The sequence below is a fragment of the Tiliqua scincoides genome, chromosome 5 (assembly GCF_035046505.1).
Source record: "Tiliqua scincoides isolate rTilSci1 chromosome 5, rTilSci1.hap2, whole genome shotgun sequence".
Lineage (NCBI taxonomy): Eukaryota > Metazoa > Chordata > Lepidosauria > Squamata > Scincidae > Tiliqua > Tiliqua scincoides.
The window spans coordinates 117373944-117391754 of NC_089825.1; the positions used below are offsets into that span (position 1 = coordinate 117373944).

Here is a 17811-nt window from a genome sequence, read left to right on the forward strand (position 1 = left end):
CAGTATCATATTCTTGTGGACAGCCACTCAGTTGGTGAACTCAGGAATCCTTGCAGTATTACCAACCACATTCACAGAAACACCCTGTTCAATGCTTTCGTGCTTCATGTTATTAATGTTCTCTGCATCACCTACTGATCATTTTGCCTAATGAATGCATATGAATAATTACCATTTTTAAAAAAAATTAAGTTATAATAATAATAAAAATAAAAGAAATTACCAGCATGCCCTTTCATGACTCTAAAGTAAACTCTCCCCCTCTAAAAAGCCAACAGTGGAAAAAAAAATGGGGCTGCTGCCAGGGGTTGTGTGTGTTGGAGTTCTCCAATTAGTTTGTGGAACTCTTTGCCACAGGAAGTTGTGATGGTGTCTTGCCTGGAAGCCTTGAAGAGGGGATTGGACACATTTCTGGAGGAAACGTTCATTACGGGTTACAAGTCATAGTAGATATGTGCAAGCTCTTGGTTTTAGAGGCAGGCTGCCTCTGATTGCCAGATGCAGTGGAGGGCACCAGGACGCACGCAGGTTGTGTCTGTTGTCTTGTGTGCTCCCTGGGGCATTTGCTGGGCCACCGTGAGATACAGGTGAGATACAACTGGACTAGATGGGCCTCTGGCCTGAACCAGCAGGGCTCTTCTTATGTTCTTAACAAAGTGCTTATTTCTGCCCATCATCAGCTGAATGATGTCACTTCTTGCTTAATGATGTCACTTCTGGCCCTTGGAAAGTGCCAGGAACGTGGCACAGTGGTGACAAAATTGTGCTCTCTATCTGCCTACCCAAATGCTCACACCATAGAGAGGGGACACAGTGGTCTTGTTGTGTTCTGTTGCAACCTCTAAGTGCACATGATGAAAAAGCTGATGTGGCCAATATAACAAATACCCGAGAAACATTTCAGCACATAACCCTAGGCCCTCTTCAGCACACCATGCCACTGAGCTAAAACCTGTCCCCAAGTTCTCTACCCTTGCAAGACCATGCTTACCAAGGTTTTGAAGGAAGGAAAGGTTATCTGAAAATCAGTGAGAGTTTGTTTCATTTGTAATGATGTGCCTAGCCAATTATTGAAGGAAGTTCTGGATTGAACCTGCGTGAAAGCGGCAGACTGTTCTGTGAATTTAACAGGTACACTATTACATATGTATGTATTGGGGCACACACATATTTACGTGTTGTGCAACATCTTTCTCTGTGAACAGCGGTGCAGTTCAGCGCTTGCCAGTTCATGAGGCTAGCTGATGTGGGTTGTATCCGTGGCACATTTTGAGAGCTCCAAGGAGAGCAGATACAGGATAACTTGGACCCTGAATAAGCTGCTGCCACTTCCCCCACTGGCTGCAAGTGTAAACTGCAGTGATCTGCCTTCTCAAGCAAGAAGACTGTTCCTCTGTTTGACTTGCTACCTGCATGCTGCTGGAAAACCAGGAAGTCCCTCTCTTTGTTTCATTTTTAGCACAGAGGGGGTGAACCTGCAAAGGCAGGTGGGTGGCACTTTGGGGGGGCGCCATCTCTTGGATAGTGTAACGGTTAAGGAATGGGGTTTCTGAACCCAGAATCCACTAATGGATTTCTAGGAAAACCTGGTTCTTCCATCCTCTGAGACTTCTCTGTAAGATAGGAATAGAATATAACTTTCAGTACAGGGTTGTTGAAAGAATTGCTGAACAGATGGTGGTGTTTTGAATACTTAAAAAAGTTGCGTAAAATTTATTATTATTTTCTTTCCTCGTTAGCTCATTTATGGCCCTGCTCCAATGATGAAGATTAAAACACCAGGAATTCCCTTCTACCAGATGTTCCCCAAGGAAGCCCTTCAATGTGCAGGGATTCTCTCCCTACTTCTTCATTTCAGCTGGACTTGGATTGGGCTCCTGACTATGGAAAATGATGATGGAGAGAGATTTGTGCAGATGGTGGTTCCACTGTTTTCCCAGAGAGGCATCTGTTTCGCCTTCATAGAACGAATCCCCTGAATGACTGTTGTCTCTGAAATGACTGACAGGATGCAAAGAGGGGCAAAAATAGATGATATAATCACGGGCACTAAAGCCAATGTGGTGGTTGTCTATGGAGAATCTGATGCGATGACACTTCTGAGATGGTTCCCATTGCTGTCAGAACAGGAACACATGACAAGTACAGGAAAAGGTAAAGTTTTCATAATGACTGCCCAGTTAGAGTTTGTATTGAATCCCTATCAAAGGATTTGGGATGCAGAAACGTTCCATGGTGCGATATCCTTCACAATTCACACCAATGACCCACCAGGATTCTGCCAGTTTCTTGAGGGCAGAAACCCATCCAGCACCAATGGAGATGGCTTTATCAGAAGTTTCTGGCAAAGCGCATTCAACTGTGTCTTCCCAGATTCAGACCAAGGCACAGTGAATGAAGATATTTGCACAGGGGAAGAGAAGCTCGGAAGCCTTTCGGGATCTTTCTTTGAAATGAGCATGCTTGGACACAGCTACAGTGTCTACAATGCTGTCCATGCTGTGGCCCGTGCTTTACATGTCATGTCCTTGTCTATTCTCCTACATAGAGCCCTTGTTGAAGAAAGGGGACTGAAGCGCCAGAATCAGCAGTTGTGGCAGGTAATGGAATCAGCCTCCTCATGTAGCAAAGCAGTGTGCATTGGGTGTTAAAGCAAGCCGTATCTGTAAACAAACTGCCTCCCCACATCCTTCCTTTGTCCAGTTCCCCATGTTGTTTCTGAGCACTTTCAGGTTGAAATGCAGAATGGACAGATTCAAACATCCTTTGCTGTTTTCCTCCTCATATAAGCAGCAATCGCTATCCAGTGTGTTAGTAATATTCCTTTGTGAGGGGATAAAAAACTTCCCCCCAGCTACAGGCCAATCAGCCTTTTAGACCTAGCAGGGAAAATGTATGCCTCCCGTCTCCTGAAGAAACTTTCGGCCTGGATTTCTGACCATAACATCATAGGCCCAGAGCAAGCGGGTTTTAGGCCAGATAAGTCCGCAATTGATCAGTGTGTGGTATTATCCCACCTAATCTCCAAACAAAGGACTCAAAATAAATCCCAACTATATGTGGCCTTTTTAGATTTAAAGTCGGCCTTTGATTCCATAGACAGAGATAGATTCTGGGATAAACTTGAGAAGATGGGAGTGGACAAAAGGCTATTAATATTAATTCGTGCCTTTCATTTAAACACGTCTTGCCAAGTGAAATTATCTCTGAGGGGCGGCCTCTCGGCCCCAATTCCAATCAACAAGGGGGTCAAGCAGGGGTGCGTTCTTGCTCCCACCCTGTTCAATCTCTTCATTAACGATCTGGCTCCCTTTCTAGCAAACTTCGATACGCATTCCCCCAAATTAGGTTCAGTGGATATCTCTCTACTTTTGTATGATGATGACATGGCCCTGATATCCCGAACTAAACTAGGATTAAGGAGGCTGGTTAACGCCTACATAGAATATTTTACCAACAACGCCCTGCAGCTAAACTATGAAAAGTCCAAGATTGTGGTGTTTGGGCACTCTTGGAAACCATAGTCTTGGTTTTTCAATGGTGAATCAATACAACAAGTCAAGGAATTTCAGTATCTTGGTCTCCGGTTCCCCTGTCTCTTGGTATCCCCTGGGGGCTGGGGATAAGAATAGGCCCTCAGTTTGGCTGTACTTGTCATAAGAGGTGACTGAACAGCCACCGGGTAGATGGGACTCGTGAGCCTGGGGAGGCAGCTCATCTGAGAGAAGGAAAACTCTGATCCCAAACCTCCACTGCCTTGTGGCTACATCCAGTTATGGAAAAGGCTTCAGGAGTCAACCTCGAGGCAAAATCCGGAGCCAGAGTCCCTGAGGCAGTTCATGGCTGACCACAGTCACGTTCTGGCAACTCCTGCGACGCCGCTGGAACCAACCGTATTGGCCTCTGCCTTTCCATTCGACCATTTCAGCGACGTGGAGAGGGGGAATTTGCTGCATGGGTAACAGCCTATCCTCCATACCTACTTTACCCAGGCTTCACGCACTGGAGAGGACACTCTGTTCCAGAACCACCATTCAGAGCGTGACACCATAGTCTTCTGAGACTGAAGGATGCCAACAGCAGGTCTCCGGTTTCATTACCGGCATTTCTGGTCTTCCCATCGTCTTACTGTAATCAACTCATCCAAACTAGCTGTTCAGGCTATTACTCGTTTTTTCTTCTCTTGGGGTAACTCATTCATTCCAGCTGTTCTTCAGGTTTTTAATGCCAAAGTTACACCTCAAATTTTGTATGGCATTCCTGTTTGGATGCCAGCATTAAATGACTCGATTGAAAAGATCCATTCCAATTTTCTATATCAGATCTTAGGTATACCGCATTGCGTTCCTTTCGCGGCACTTTGCCTGGAGACAGGCCAATTTAGGCTGGAGTTTCTAGATTGGTCCAATTTCTTAAAATACTGGGCCAAAGTGTGCTTCAGGGCTGACCAAAACCCATTCTTAAAGGGGTTATTGACTGACTCGCTGTTATCTCCTTGCTTAGCTCTATTCAATGAGAAAATTAGACAAATGAGTCTCGAGGAAGATCTACAAGGAGCTGCTACACTTGAGGTTTCTATTAGGCTCTTGACAACAAGACTAACTGACATAGAAAGGCAAGAGATTTTGGCTGCAGCACAAAAAAAATGTTTGCCCCTAAATTTCCATCTTAACAATACCTTTGGTCAACAACCAAAGTACCTGAGCTTCTTAGAGTGCCCCTTTGCAAGGAGGGCTTTTACATTAGCCTGTTGCAAGGTGTTGACTTCTAAAGACCTACTTGGTAAGTTTAGAAATGCCCCAAAGGAAGAACGATTTTGCAATTGTGGCCTCAGAGAGGCAGACTCTCTTCCACACATTGTTCTGCACTGTGCTTTCAATCAGGTGCTCAGAGACCAGTATCTCCCCTCATTGTCAGGAATCAAAAAAGGTCTCTCTGAGATCACCTCTTTACAACTTTTGCTGGTGGGTGAAACTGAATTAGTGACCCTTCCAGTTGCTAAATTTTTTAAATTTGAGCAACTTGAAGCGGGCTAAGCTGCTGGTCCTAAGCAACTTGGAGCAACTCTGTAAGTAAATTGTTGTGTTTTAACCCTTATTTTTATCTCTCTTTTAACATATACCTTCATACCTGACTGTCTGGAGATATTAGTTGTAAAACTATATGCCTAATAAAGGTTTGTTGTTTGTTTGTTTATTCCTTTGTGCCATAGAATAGGCTGCATCTCAAGCCCTTTAAGTATTCATTCCTATGGAAAAAAAGTGATGTAAGTAGTGGCAGTCTAAAACGGTTTTATTTTTCATGGACAGTGGTGCTATCCTTAAAAAGGGGGCTGAAAGCAGTGTTATAACGGTGTTATGTGTTTTTATTCCAAATTAATGTTTTAATCAATCTTAAAGCATTTTTATCGAGTGTAATCACTGTTGTATAGGTGGCATATATGTTTTTATGCCTGTGGCTGTCAGCAAGCATAGCCACAGGAATAAAACAAGCATCACACACACACAAACACCCCTGAAGACTGGGTGGCCAGATGTCCACTTTTTCCAGGACATGTCCTCCCTTTAACTTAAATGTCCTCCTTTTTCCTATGAGTGACACCTGCAGGCAGCGCATAGCCTTCTTATAATTAATCAATTATATGTAATATAGTTTTAAATTTAATAATAAGTGTTGCATTGCTATGGAAACAAACTGGTTTTAAAGAGCAGGGGGTAAAACACCAACATAACAAGGAACCATTAAGCATTTGTTTACTCATAAGTAAAAGCAAACACATAGCTCAGTTTTACTTTTCATAGCTTTCAATACACTTATCAGCTTGGAGGGAGGGACTTCCTTCTCGCATGTTTTTGATTCATCAGATTGGGACCATTCTGGTGTCCTTGCATTCCTCTTGGCCTGTCCTTCCCAATGGACCAAGGCACGGTCACCTACTCATGAGTTAACATGAATAAACATGTCACTCAGTTTCACTTTCCATAGGGCTGCATGCATTTTTCTTGGTGGCAGTGGCATAGCTAAGGGGGTGCAAGGGGTAGCCGTCACACCAGACAACAAGCTTTAGGGGTGCAACAAGCTGAGCTTTGACCACTGAGTAGTGGCTAAAATTGTGAAAATCTTGGTATATACGAATAATACCATCATGTTATATATCACTGGAAAGGCAGTGCAATGCAGAATGCAATGAATCAAACCACATCAAAATATCTGTATGCTATCAAACGTTATGGCCAATTAACCAGAAAATGAAAACACAACTGCCTTAGGGAACAAAAAGTGGATTTTTTAAACTCAAAACGGAACTATGAAACTGTTCTGAGAGCCAATGTGATGTTATGATACTGCATGGAACCAATACGGTGTTAATATGGAGGAGGCTGGTTTCCCCCAATTTGCACTTTTGAAAAAGCCTGGGTGTAATGTTACTTCTGGTTGTGACATCATTTCCGGGGTCTCATTTTGAGCTCTGCACTGGGCTACACATTCATTAGCTACTCCACTGCTTGGCAGCTTCTGAGCATTCTCAGAAGTGAAAGCAACAGAGCTGTGAGCAAGTCAGGGGCTTAGCCCATAGTTGTCCAGTCCACAGGCGTACGCATTTGATCTCTGTTGTGTATATGCAACATTGGGCAGAAATGGCGGGCAGCCCATTCCTGAGCTGCCCGGAGCTCCCGAACCCGGCGGCTCCACGAATGGCTGCCGCAAGTTCCTGCGCCTCCTGCGCTACCATGGGAGGCTCCTTGGGAGAAGGGGACGTTCATCCCCTTCCCCCAAGTAAGGGAAGCAGCCCCGCAATGAGGCTACTCACTTTAGCAGCAACCAAAAGGTCACCTCTAAAGTAAAGGTGCTCGTGAAGGGTGAGCAGCCCTGCACGAGTGCCTTGGATCCTGCCGAGCTTAGCTCCGCGGATCCGCCTCTCCCCCGCCCCCGACACACCACCCCGACACCCCCGGCCATGCTCCCCCCTCCTCGGAATGCCTGCCCCACACCCCCGGCCACGCCACTGCCTCCCGTTCCACAGCCCAGCAGTCTGGGGGACCACGGAGCTGGGGAACTTGGCAACCGCTGGGCGCAAGCCCAGCGCCGGTTGGCGCTGGGCTAGTTCCAGCAGGAACCCAGCAGTAAACCACGCAAACGTGCCGTAAGGACCATGCCAAGGACCTCAGGATTGGGATCTGAGTCACACAGTCAGAAGTACTTGGGAGAATTCACAGACGCTCTGCAGCCACTTTCATAGGTACATATCAATGTTAGTTCATTAATTGAGCAGGATATTGCATTTTGTTGTTTGATAAGCCCAACTTTTGTTTTGGCGGTGGTATTTCATTTTTACCAATTTAGACTGTCCCTAGATATAAGTAAAAGAAGTACATAAATGATCATCTCCAAGTGCAGTCTTTCTATACCCTTGACTTTCCGTTTTCTATCTAGTTTCTGAGAATCGTCTCATTTAACAACAGTGCAGGAGACAAAGTTTCTTTTGACCAAAATGGGGTATTAATTGCGGGATTTGATATCATCAACTGGATTCTTTCCTCCATTCAATCCTTTCATAGAGTTAAAGTTGGGAGTGTGGATCCCCAGGCTCCTCCAGACCAGGCTTTCACCATCAATGAGGATGTCCTCACATGGCACAGATGGTTTAATCAGGTAGGAGGGTGTTGTTGGCAAGTCCAGGAAGACTTCCTGTGCTGAGTGAGAAATAAGTTTCATCCATGACAAGCCAAGTTTTTTTTTTTTTTTTTCCTGTGAGTAGGAGCCTCTATAAATACTATGATGGAGACATTTTATACATTGATGAAACAGTTGATGCTCCAGGTTCTCCTTCATTGCTTGCTGTACACTTGCATGCATTTCATTCAGAAATGGTTAAACGGATTGAATTTATTATTTAACAGACAGCCCAATCCTAACCTAATCCTGGAACCAAGGTCCAGGGGACCTGGGTTGAGCCAGATCCAAGAAGGGAAAATTCACTGATAAATAGATTCAACCTGTAAAGAAATGGAGTGACAGTTTGTAGCATATCAAGTGGTACTACTTAAGTACATTCATTCATTCCTGAGATGCTTCACCAGTTTTGATAACGTGCAAAATGGCCCCAAAAACATAAGGTAACCATGCACAGTATTTTCCTGCTTCTCCACCTCTTCTTTCATTTATGGTTCAGGTACAACCTCTTTCTAAATGTAGTAAGAGCTGCAATCCTGGTTGGAGCAAGAAAGTGAAAGAGGGAGGCCATTTTGCTGCTATGACTGTATCCCATGTCCAGAAGAGAAGATTTCAGATCAGAAGGGTAAGAGACTGCACAGAGGTATCAAACCGGGTGACTGTATTCCTGAGAAACCTGTGTTTAGCTCCATTCAGTGTCTGATTGAATTATCTATTCAGTTCAGTTCAGTAAGACCTTTATTGACATAAAATACGAGAAAGAACAAAACAAAACAAAAATATACAAAGACACCACAACATAGACATCAGTCTAGACAGGTTAGTTAGCAGGTCACCAGTTAGCTGGTAGAAAGCTGATGAAGAAATAATGTAAAGTCTCGAGTAAATGCTTGTTACCATGGTTTACTGTCAATGACTATGGGACTGACAGCCCGATACAGGGATATTCCCAATATAGGACATGTTCTCCTATCCCTGTTGTTATGCGATTAGGTCATTGAGTGAACATTCAGTCCAATCTATTGACTTTGTTGTGTTAACAGACACTCCCTGCCAGACCCTAGCTGGCTGAACAGGCTACTGGAGATAGATCACCTCTTCTTTGCGTCAAGAGCCTCTCTGTTGTGTAAACAGACACTCTACTGCAGGCTATGGGAGACACGATTCTCTCATTAAGAGCATCTTTATTGTGCTTTGACCACCATCATATATGCAGTCCGTCGTTAAGCGAACAGTTGTTAAGCGGCACATGCCTGTACTACATTTTACAGTTGGAAGTTGCCAAAAACAGTCATAAAGCATGCTCCAGTAGTCTTCCAAGTAGCATGCTGCTGGAGCACTAGTGGGAAGCTATCCAGAGCACGTAAGCCAAGGATGGGTTGGGGGAAGGCAAAATGGGAGTAGGATAAGGAAAGAACAGGAGATGGGGAGCTATGGGAGGGGTGGATCCAGTGGCAATGGCATGCATCGGGTCCTTTCTCATCTGGAAGGAGCCTCAAGGCCCCCTTTCTCAACTCGGACTTGTGCGAGCGCCAGTTCCAGGAGACCCACTGTAGAGTGGGAGGTATATGGAGAGGAGAAAGGGAATCTACCTTTGCTGCTGAATACAATATGCCCATTTTTTGCAACTACTGATCAAGTGGGGGAGGGGGGTTTGTAAGATAGGGTTTGGCTGACAATGTAGGTTATAACGCAGTGCTCGCAACCACTTAAACCATCTTCTGCTACATTTCACAGGATCTGCTCAGAATAGATCCTTTAATATGAACAGCAGAATGTTACCTGTCAGAGGATAAAGAACTATGGCATGTTGCTGAGTTTCATGGCATGTTGATGTAATCAAGACCATACCTTTTCCTTTGCAGACATGAATGACTGTTATGACATGACACGCCTGCACTACATTTTGCTGGTGGCAGTTGCCAGAAACAGCCATAAAGCATACTCCAGTAGTCTTCCAAGTTGCTGGAGCACTAGTGGGAAGCTATCTGGAGCTGGAAAGCCAGTGGGAGAGGAGGGAAGGGGTGGGGGAAGGCCAAATGGAAGGGGCGAAAGTGGACCAGGATAGGGAGGAACAGGGGATGGGGAGTTATGGGAGGGGTGGATCCAGTGGCAATGGCATGCATTGGGTCCTATCCCATCTGGAAGGGGCCTCAAGGGCCCCTTTCTCAACTCGGACTTGTGCTAGCGCCAGTTCTAGGAGAGGGGTAAGGGGATCTACCTTTGCTGCTGAATACAGCATGCCTATTTTTTGTAACTGCTGAACAAATGGGCGAGGATAGAATTTGGGGGAGGATAGAATTGGGCTGAAAGTGTAAGTTATAACCCAACATTCCCAACCACTTAAACCATCCTCTGCTACATTTCACAGGATCTGCTTGGAATAGATCCTTTAATGTGAACAGTGGAATGCTACCTGTCAGAGGATAAAGAACTATAGCATGTTGCTGAGTTTTATAGCATGTTGGTGTAATCAAGACCATACAATTTCCTTTGCAGACATGAATGACTGTTACGGATGCACAGATGAAAGCTATGCAAACCAAAAAAGAGATGAATGTATTCCCAAGGTTGTGACCTTCTTGTCCTATGAAGAACCTATGGGAATCGGTTTGGCCTTTGCTGCCTTTTTGTTTTCCTTGATCACAGCTCTGGTGCTAAAAACATTTAGGACACACCACAACACTCCCATCGTCAAAGCCAACAACCGCAACCTCACCTACACCCTCCTCATCTCCCTCCTGCTCTGCTTCCTCTCATCATTGCTTTTCATTGGACAGCCCACAAAAGTGACGTGTCTCTTCCAACAAACTGTTTTTGGCATCATCTTCTCTGTGGTTGTTTCTTGCGTCTAGCAAAGACCATCACGGTGGTTCTGGCTTTCATGGCCACAAAGCCAGGAAGCAGGATGAGAAAGTGGGTGGGGACAAGACTGGCCACCTCCATTGTTGTTTCCTGCTCCCTCATTCAAACAGGCATTTGTATTGTGTGGCTGGCAACGTCTCCTCCTTTCCCAGACACTGACAAGCATTCAGTGCTGGAGGAAATTGTACTGGAATGTAACGAGGGATCTGTGACTATGTTTTACTGTGTCCTGGGCTATATGGGCTTCTTGGCTGTTGTCAGTTTCTCTGTGGCATTTCTTGATGAAGCCAAATTCATCACCTTCAGCATGTTGGTCTTTTGCAGTGTTTGGCTTTCCTTTATTCCTACCTACCTGAGCACGAAGGGGAAAAACATGATTGCTGTGGAGATCTTCTCTATCTTGTCCTCTAGTGCTGGGCTGCTGGGCTGCATCTTTTTCCCCAAATGTTACATCATTGTGCTGAGGCCTGAGCTGAACAACAAGGAACAAATAACAAGAAGAAAAGACTGACAGCCCAGTCCTGTCTGAAACCCTGAAAAGCGACTGCCAGTGATGGAAAAAATTGGTGTTGGTTGATTGACGCACTTCAAAAGAGTCAAAACTCTTTAAAGAATTTTAGAAGCTTTATTCTTACAATGGTAGATCAATCACAAGCCAATTTACAGGATCCTGGATAGAGATCTTCTTTGCCTGCTACTCTAGTCTCATTCTTCCCAAAGACCATATCCCATCAGTAACCTTTATGCCTTGACATAAACAAGTTCAGGAAAAGCCTCTTCCCCCCAAGTACTATGTCATTTGAACCTCATTTACTATTCACTACCTTGGTTATGAACGATCTTGGTGAACCCTACAACTTTGTAATTCCCCAAAAGGGGTTTCCAACTATTGTTCTCATCAGTCATTGTGACACTGTAACTCCTACCTGGCACAGAAGAACACGGTCAACCTTCTGGCTCTAATTTCTGTTCTTTTCCTAAACCTAGAAAAGAGAATTAACCATTTAGGTTCTCACCTTAAAAGATCAGTCAATGGCTGACCTTCCATGTAGCATGTATGACTACATACATATTGGTACTGGGCACAGTGCTCCCTACTCCCCATGTAGCATAAACATGCTTTATGGCATGTTTATAGTACCTAGCGCACGGGCTAGGGATCAGTGCCAGCACTAGGTAAGCATAGAATTGGCCCTTAGACCGACAGGATAGAATGCTATTGGTCAGAAGAGAAAAGAATTATGGTATTTTGTTGAGTTTCATGGCATGGTACAGTCAAGACCACATCTTTTCCTTTTTAGACATGAATGACTGTTATGAATGCACAATGCTGGTGCAGACACAATGCAGCCCCGAGGAAAGGGAACAAGCATTCACTTAGCTAGAGGAGGCCTCTATGAAAGCCCCCCAACTACAGGATGCAGCGCATGCCCTGTTGGCAGAGCTGCTCCAGTGCTGGAAGATTGGGAGGATTTGGCCCAAAGTGTACTCCCTGACTGTATGCCAGGAGTTACCTTCAGACTCATCTTACACATCTTATACATGGAGTCACGTTTAAAAGAATGTGTGGAAATAGATTTTTTTTGTCTAACTGAATGAGTGTGTTCAGCTAGGCACTGTTTTTTGAATCATTGTTTTTATTTTCCTTATGGTTCTATAATTAATCCTGTTGTTTCTGCATTTATCACCTAATTCTCTGTAGTCTTTTTCCTGCTAAACTATACAGCTATACCACTGGCCAATACACAGAACCTGAGCAGCCACATTGTTTTTCCTGAATGTGTGCATGTTACAGGTGGTTAAAAAGCACTGCCAGAAACACAGCCCTTTCATGAACATATACAGTCTTCCTGGACTTTCAGACCATAGACCAGTGATTTTCAACCTTTTTTTGCCTCTTGGCCCACTGACAAGGTACTAAAGTTGTCAAGGCATCCCATCAGTTTTCTGACAATTGATAAGGCACATACTGCTGTTGGTGGGGGGGCTCACATCCCCCAATGGCCCTACTAATAAATGACCCTCCCCCAAACTCCTGTGTCACACCTGCAGACCACCAGTGTGCCAAAATATAGTGGTTGAAAATATGGCTGCCATAGACCATAGTTTCCCAAAGTCTGGTCCATAACTTACTGGTGGGTGTAGTGGGTCATGGGTTCCCCCCCTGTCCAAACTACTTCTGGTCGGTTCCAAATTACAGCCATTCCAGAAGCATTGGAAAGCCCCAGAGACCTCTTCTAGGACATGCTGGGCCAGCGATCCAATCTATTGGCCTCCACAGGCCTTGGAATGTCCTGAAGAAGCTCTGAAAGTGGCTTCCAGTTTTTGGACACAACTTCCAGTTTAACCGGAAGTCGCTTCTCATCATTTCTGTGGGCCATTCTGAGGCCCACACAGGTCAATAGTGTGCATTGCTGGCTCAGTGTGGCCCAAAAGAGGCCTCCCGAGAAGGCCTTGCAATGAACATCATGATGCAACCCACTGTGGAGGACAAGGTGTGTCGCTGTGCTGGAAAGTTAGGAAACCACTGCAATAGAGTATTATTCTTGGGTGTCCTGAACTTGCTGTAGGTCATTCCAAACCTACATGTCCCTCACTCTTAAACAATACATCTGTTGACACTTCAGAACCAAAAATCATTATTTACTTCATCAATTCCACAGGGAGTACCAATTATGAACTAACAGCTTTTTTTTGTTTAATTATCTTAACAGACTGTAATTAACTCAGGTACTTGTTAAAAAAAAAAACTCTATGAAGTTTCAGTGGCAGCTGGGAAAACGTTCAGGATGGACATGATAATTATTCCCAGAACTACCATTTAGAACTAAGGCAAGAAACAGGCAAGGAAGCATCAGACGTATCTTGGGTACTTTAGACGCTACATTCCAGATCCAGGTATTTTAGGAGACAAAATACCATTCATTTTGGGAGAGGAAATATGGAGACTCTACTTAGGGGGTGAGGAGCAAGTCCTGTGCTTAGGATGCTGGCATTTGTGTTGCTGTCTCTGGAAGTGCTGCTTCTGTGGGCCTGCAAGGCTCACATTGGTAAGTGCCAAGTCCGTGATCCATACCCGCCACTCCACATGTATCATCAGCCAGGAGATCTCATCATCGGAGGGGTTGCTTCTCAATCCTTCATTCTTGCTGATACAATAGACTTCACCGAAGAACCCCCACCAACATTACTCGAACACCTGACGTAAGACGTTTGTTCTTCTATCCATTTATTTCATCACTTGAGTGATGAAATAATTCATCACTTAAGCTCAGACCTTAAGGCCCAAATGCTAACCAACTTTTCAGCGCTGGCATAGCTGTGCCAATAGGATGTGTGCTGCATCCTGCAGTTGGATGGCACTCACAGAGCCCTCCTCAAAGTAAGGGAATGTTTGTTCCCTTCCCTCGGAGCAGCATTGCCCTTATGCCGGTGCTAGAAAGTGGGTTAGGATTGTGCCCTAAGAGCTGCAGGCACAAAACAGTGGTTCTTAGACTGACTGCAGAAAAGGTTAATTGCATGAAGGAAGTTCTGAAGAGTAGAAACACAGAGAAGGAAAGTCACTCCATAGATGCTTCTAAACATTAGTTGACTTCTTTGTATAACAATTTATTTTTTTCCTCACTTGTTTTTCTTCTTCCATCAATTGCTTTCTCACATCACATCACATTCACCAGACAGACTGACTGACTGACCCAACGCAATTACTACATAATACTGCTTTTTGTAGAGCGGCTTTCAGGAAGAAGGCCCAGGGATACCTTTCTTTGACGAAGATACTACCCAAACTGTCCATCTCGATATTTGAAACTTAAATATTTGAACTTTTTAAAAGAGTGAACTTGATCTTATTTCATGTGAAGTACATTGTAGTGGTCTTTGGTGTCATCACTCCAGTCACCCTGATCATGTTAGTATCTTCCTGACATTTGATACCAATATGGATTGGTTGCTACTTGCTGTGTTTCATGACATCTTCTTGTGCCCTTCTCTTTCTAATGCAACACTACAACTACACAGCACTCCATCTGAAAGGTGAAACATGTGTTTGTATGATGGGGCCTACACCTCTTCATGAAAGGCAAGGCATATGATGTTAAAAAAAGAAAAGGGTTTCAACACATGCAATACCCAGTTTCAGTCATTCTGTTATGGTTTAGAACACCTTCCTGATAAAGACTGAAACTCTCATTCTAGGACAATAACAAAACATTACCAACACATCCTGGCTGTGGCATTTGCAGTGAAGGAGATCAATGAGAATCCCCACAGCTTACCCAATGTCACTTTGGGATTCCACATCTATGACAGCTACTTCAGTGACAAGTGGTCCTATCATGTCACAATGCTGCTTCTGTCTTCCCTGGAGAGATTTGTCCCCAACTATAAATGTGACATGCAGCACAACCTGATAGTGGTCATTGGAGGACTGGACTCCCAAATCTCCCGTCATGTGGCAAGTGTCTTGGATATTTACAAAGTTCCACAGGTAGGATACCCTGGTCTCTTTGCTTACAGCTCTATGAGAATTTAAGGCTTCATTCATATGTTCACTGTTATTCCAGACTTTGCGGTTTGGAGAAGTGGACCTATGAATCAGAATAGGGGAAAAAAACTATAATGAGGATTCAGTCTTATATTGTTCTGGGTAGCTATGGAGTTGAGGAAGCCATGCATTTCTGCAGTATTACAGGTCAATTTCACAGAAACATGCCAATCAGTGCTTTCATGCTTGATGCTATTCTGCTTTGTATATGGTTCACTTGGCATACTTAATGCTTCATTCATTTACAGTTCCTGGTATATAATTTGAACCATGCTATGTAGATCGAACCATGCCAATCCAGGAACATCAAAGGGAGGGGTGACTATTTTATTGCTGGGGTGGAATGTAGCAATGTTGTAGCTTTATTCTTGGGGATCAGTAAGTCATACTGTAAGCCACCAATATACCTTTTGAAAGAGAGGATGAGTGATCTTTTGAAGAAAGGAAACATCTTTTTGAATAAAGATCACTTGTTCAATGAGGTGCATTGCAGTCACTCTGTTTCAAGATTCCAAACCTCAGGAAGCTCTGTGAAGTGTTGCACAGGGCTCCCTGCACCTCCAGCAGTCCTCACTGAGTCCAAGTAAGTGAAAACACTCCCACTTCACTCCCTTTAGGGACACAATCCTGGGGATCGCTTCCCTGCCTCTCCTCTTCCCCTGCACCTTAAAAGGACGGGGGAAGCATTACACAAACTGGTGGGTGGCGACTCGCCAGTTAGAGAACCACTGCCCTACTGGATACAATGAAATTTACTTCTCAGTAGGCATGGATATGATTTTGTTGAGTTTCATGGCATGGTACAGTCAAGACCACATCTTTTCCTTTTTAGACATGAATGACTGTTATGAATGCACAATGCTGGTGCAGACACAATGCAGCCCCGAGGAAAGGGAACAAGCATTCACTTAGCTAGAGGAGGCCTCTATGAAAGCCCCCCAACTACAGGATGCAGCGCATGCCCTGTTGGCAGAGCTGCTCCAGTGCTGGAAGATTGGGAGGATTTGGCCCAAAGTGTACTCCCTGACTGTATGCCAGGAGTTACCTTCAGACTCATCTTACACATCTTATACATGGAGTCACGTTTAAAAGAATGTGTGGAAATAGATTTTTTTTGTCTAACTGAATGAGTGTGTTCAGCTAGGCACTGTTTTTTGAATCATTGTTTTTATTTTCCTTATGGTTCTATAATTAATCCTGTTGTTTCTGCATTTATCACCTAATTCTCTGTAGTCTTTTTCCTGCTAAACTATACAGCTATACCACTGGCCAATACACAGAACCTGAGCAGCCACATTGTTTTTCCTGAATGTGTGCATGTTACAGGTGGTTAAAAAGCACTGCCAGAAACACAGCCCTTTCATGAACATATACAGTCTTCCTGGACTTTCAGACCATAGACCAGTTCTGGGTAGCTATGGAGTTGAGGAAGCCATGCATTTCTGCAGTATTACAGGTCAATTTCACAGAAACATGCCAATCAGTGCTTTCATGCTTGATGCTATTCTGCTTTGTATATGGTTCACTTGGCATACTTAATGCTTCATTCATTTACAGTTCCTGGTATATAATTTGAACCATGCTATGTAGATCGAACCATGCCAATCCAGGAACATCAAAGGGAGGGGTGACTATTTTATTGCTGGGGTGGAATGTAGCAATGTTGTAGCTTTATTCTTGGGGATCAGTAAGTCATACTGTAAGCCACCAATATACCTTTTGAAAGAGAGGATGAGTGATCTTTTGAAGAAAGGAAACATCTTTTTGAATAAAGATCACTTGTTCAATGAGGTGCATTGCAATCACTCTGTTTCAAGATTCCAAACCTCAGGAAGCTCTGTGAAGTGTTGCACAGGGCTCCCTGCATCTCCAGCAGACTCCAGCAGCCCTCACTGAGTCCAAGTAAGTGAAAACACTCCCACTTCACTCCCTTTAGGGACACAATCCTGGGGATCGCTTCCCTGCCTTTCCTCTTCCCCTGCACCTTAAAGGGACGGGGGAAGCATTACACAAACTGGTGGGTGGCGACTCGCCAGTTAGAGAACCACTGCCCTACTGGATACAATGAAATTTACTTCTCAGTAGGCATGGATATGATTGTGAGGAAATGTAAGCAAGAATTTACTGCATTGTGAACATCTTATTCTCTTAATGTGGGATTACCCAGGGCCCTCATGTGCACATGCGAGTTGCATCAGTGGCAGATTGCAAAGTGCCCAATGTGGCAGAATTAGAACACCTTTCACTATAGACTTGCCACCCCCATTGCAAGCAACAATGAAAGAACCCCCTTCTTGAAGCAGGTCATTCCCCTCCTTGCTATGCTCCTCACATACAGTCATCAGTCGTTGAAGTTCTGAAGGTATAATGACATCAGATAAGGGTGTTGGAGTGTTTGTATTTGAAGTGCAGCTGGCATTCTATGTTATGCGGCTCCTGAATCTTGTGTAGTCGATATGGAATGGAAGTTCTGAGGCAGGTAATATCCAGCACAATCCTCACCCCTTATGTCAGTGCTTTCCAGCACTGACATAAGGGCAATGCAGCTGTAAGGTAAGGGAACAAACATTCCCTGAGGAGGTCTCCGTGAGTGACACCCAACTGCAGGATGCAGCACACGTCCCATTGGCACTGCTATGCCAGTGCTAGAAAGCACTGACATAAGGAGTTAGGACTGCGCCCTTAGTGTTGTCACGAAAGCCACTGTTCTCTCAGCCTCAGATTCT

At 44.4% G+C, this 17811-nt stretch overlaps 1 pseudogene; it reads left to right on the forward strand.

The window, feature by feature from the left end:
* Positions 1-6958: 6958 nt before the first annotated feature.
* Positions 6959-11050, forward strand: LOC136653406 (vomeronasal type-2 receptor 26-like; annotated as a pseudogene).
* Positions 11051-17811: the final 6761 nt, after the last annotated feature.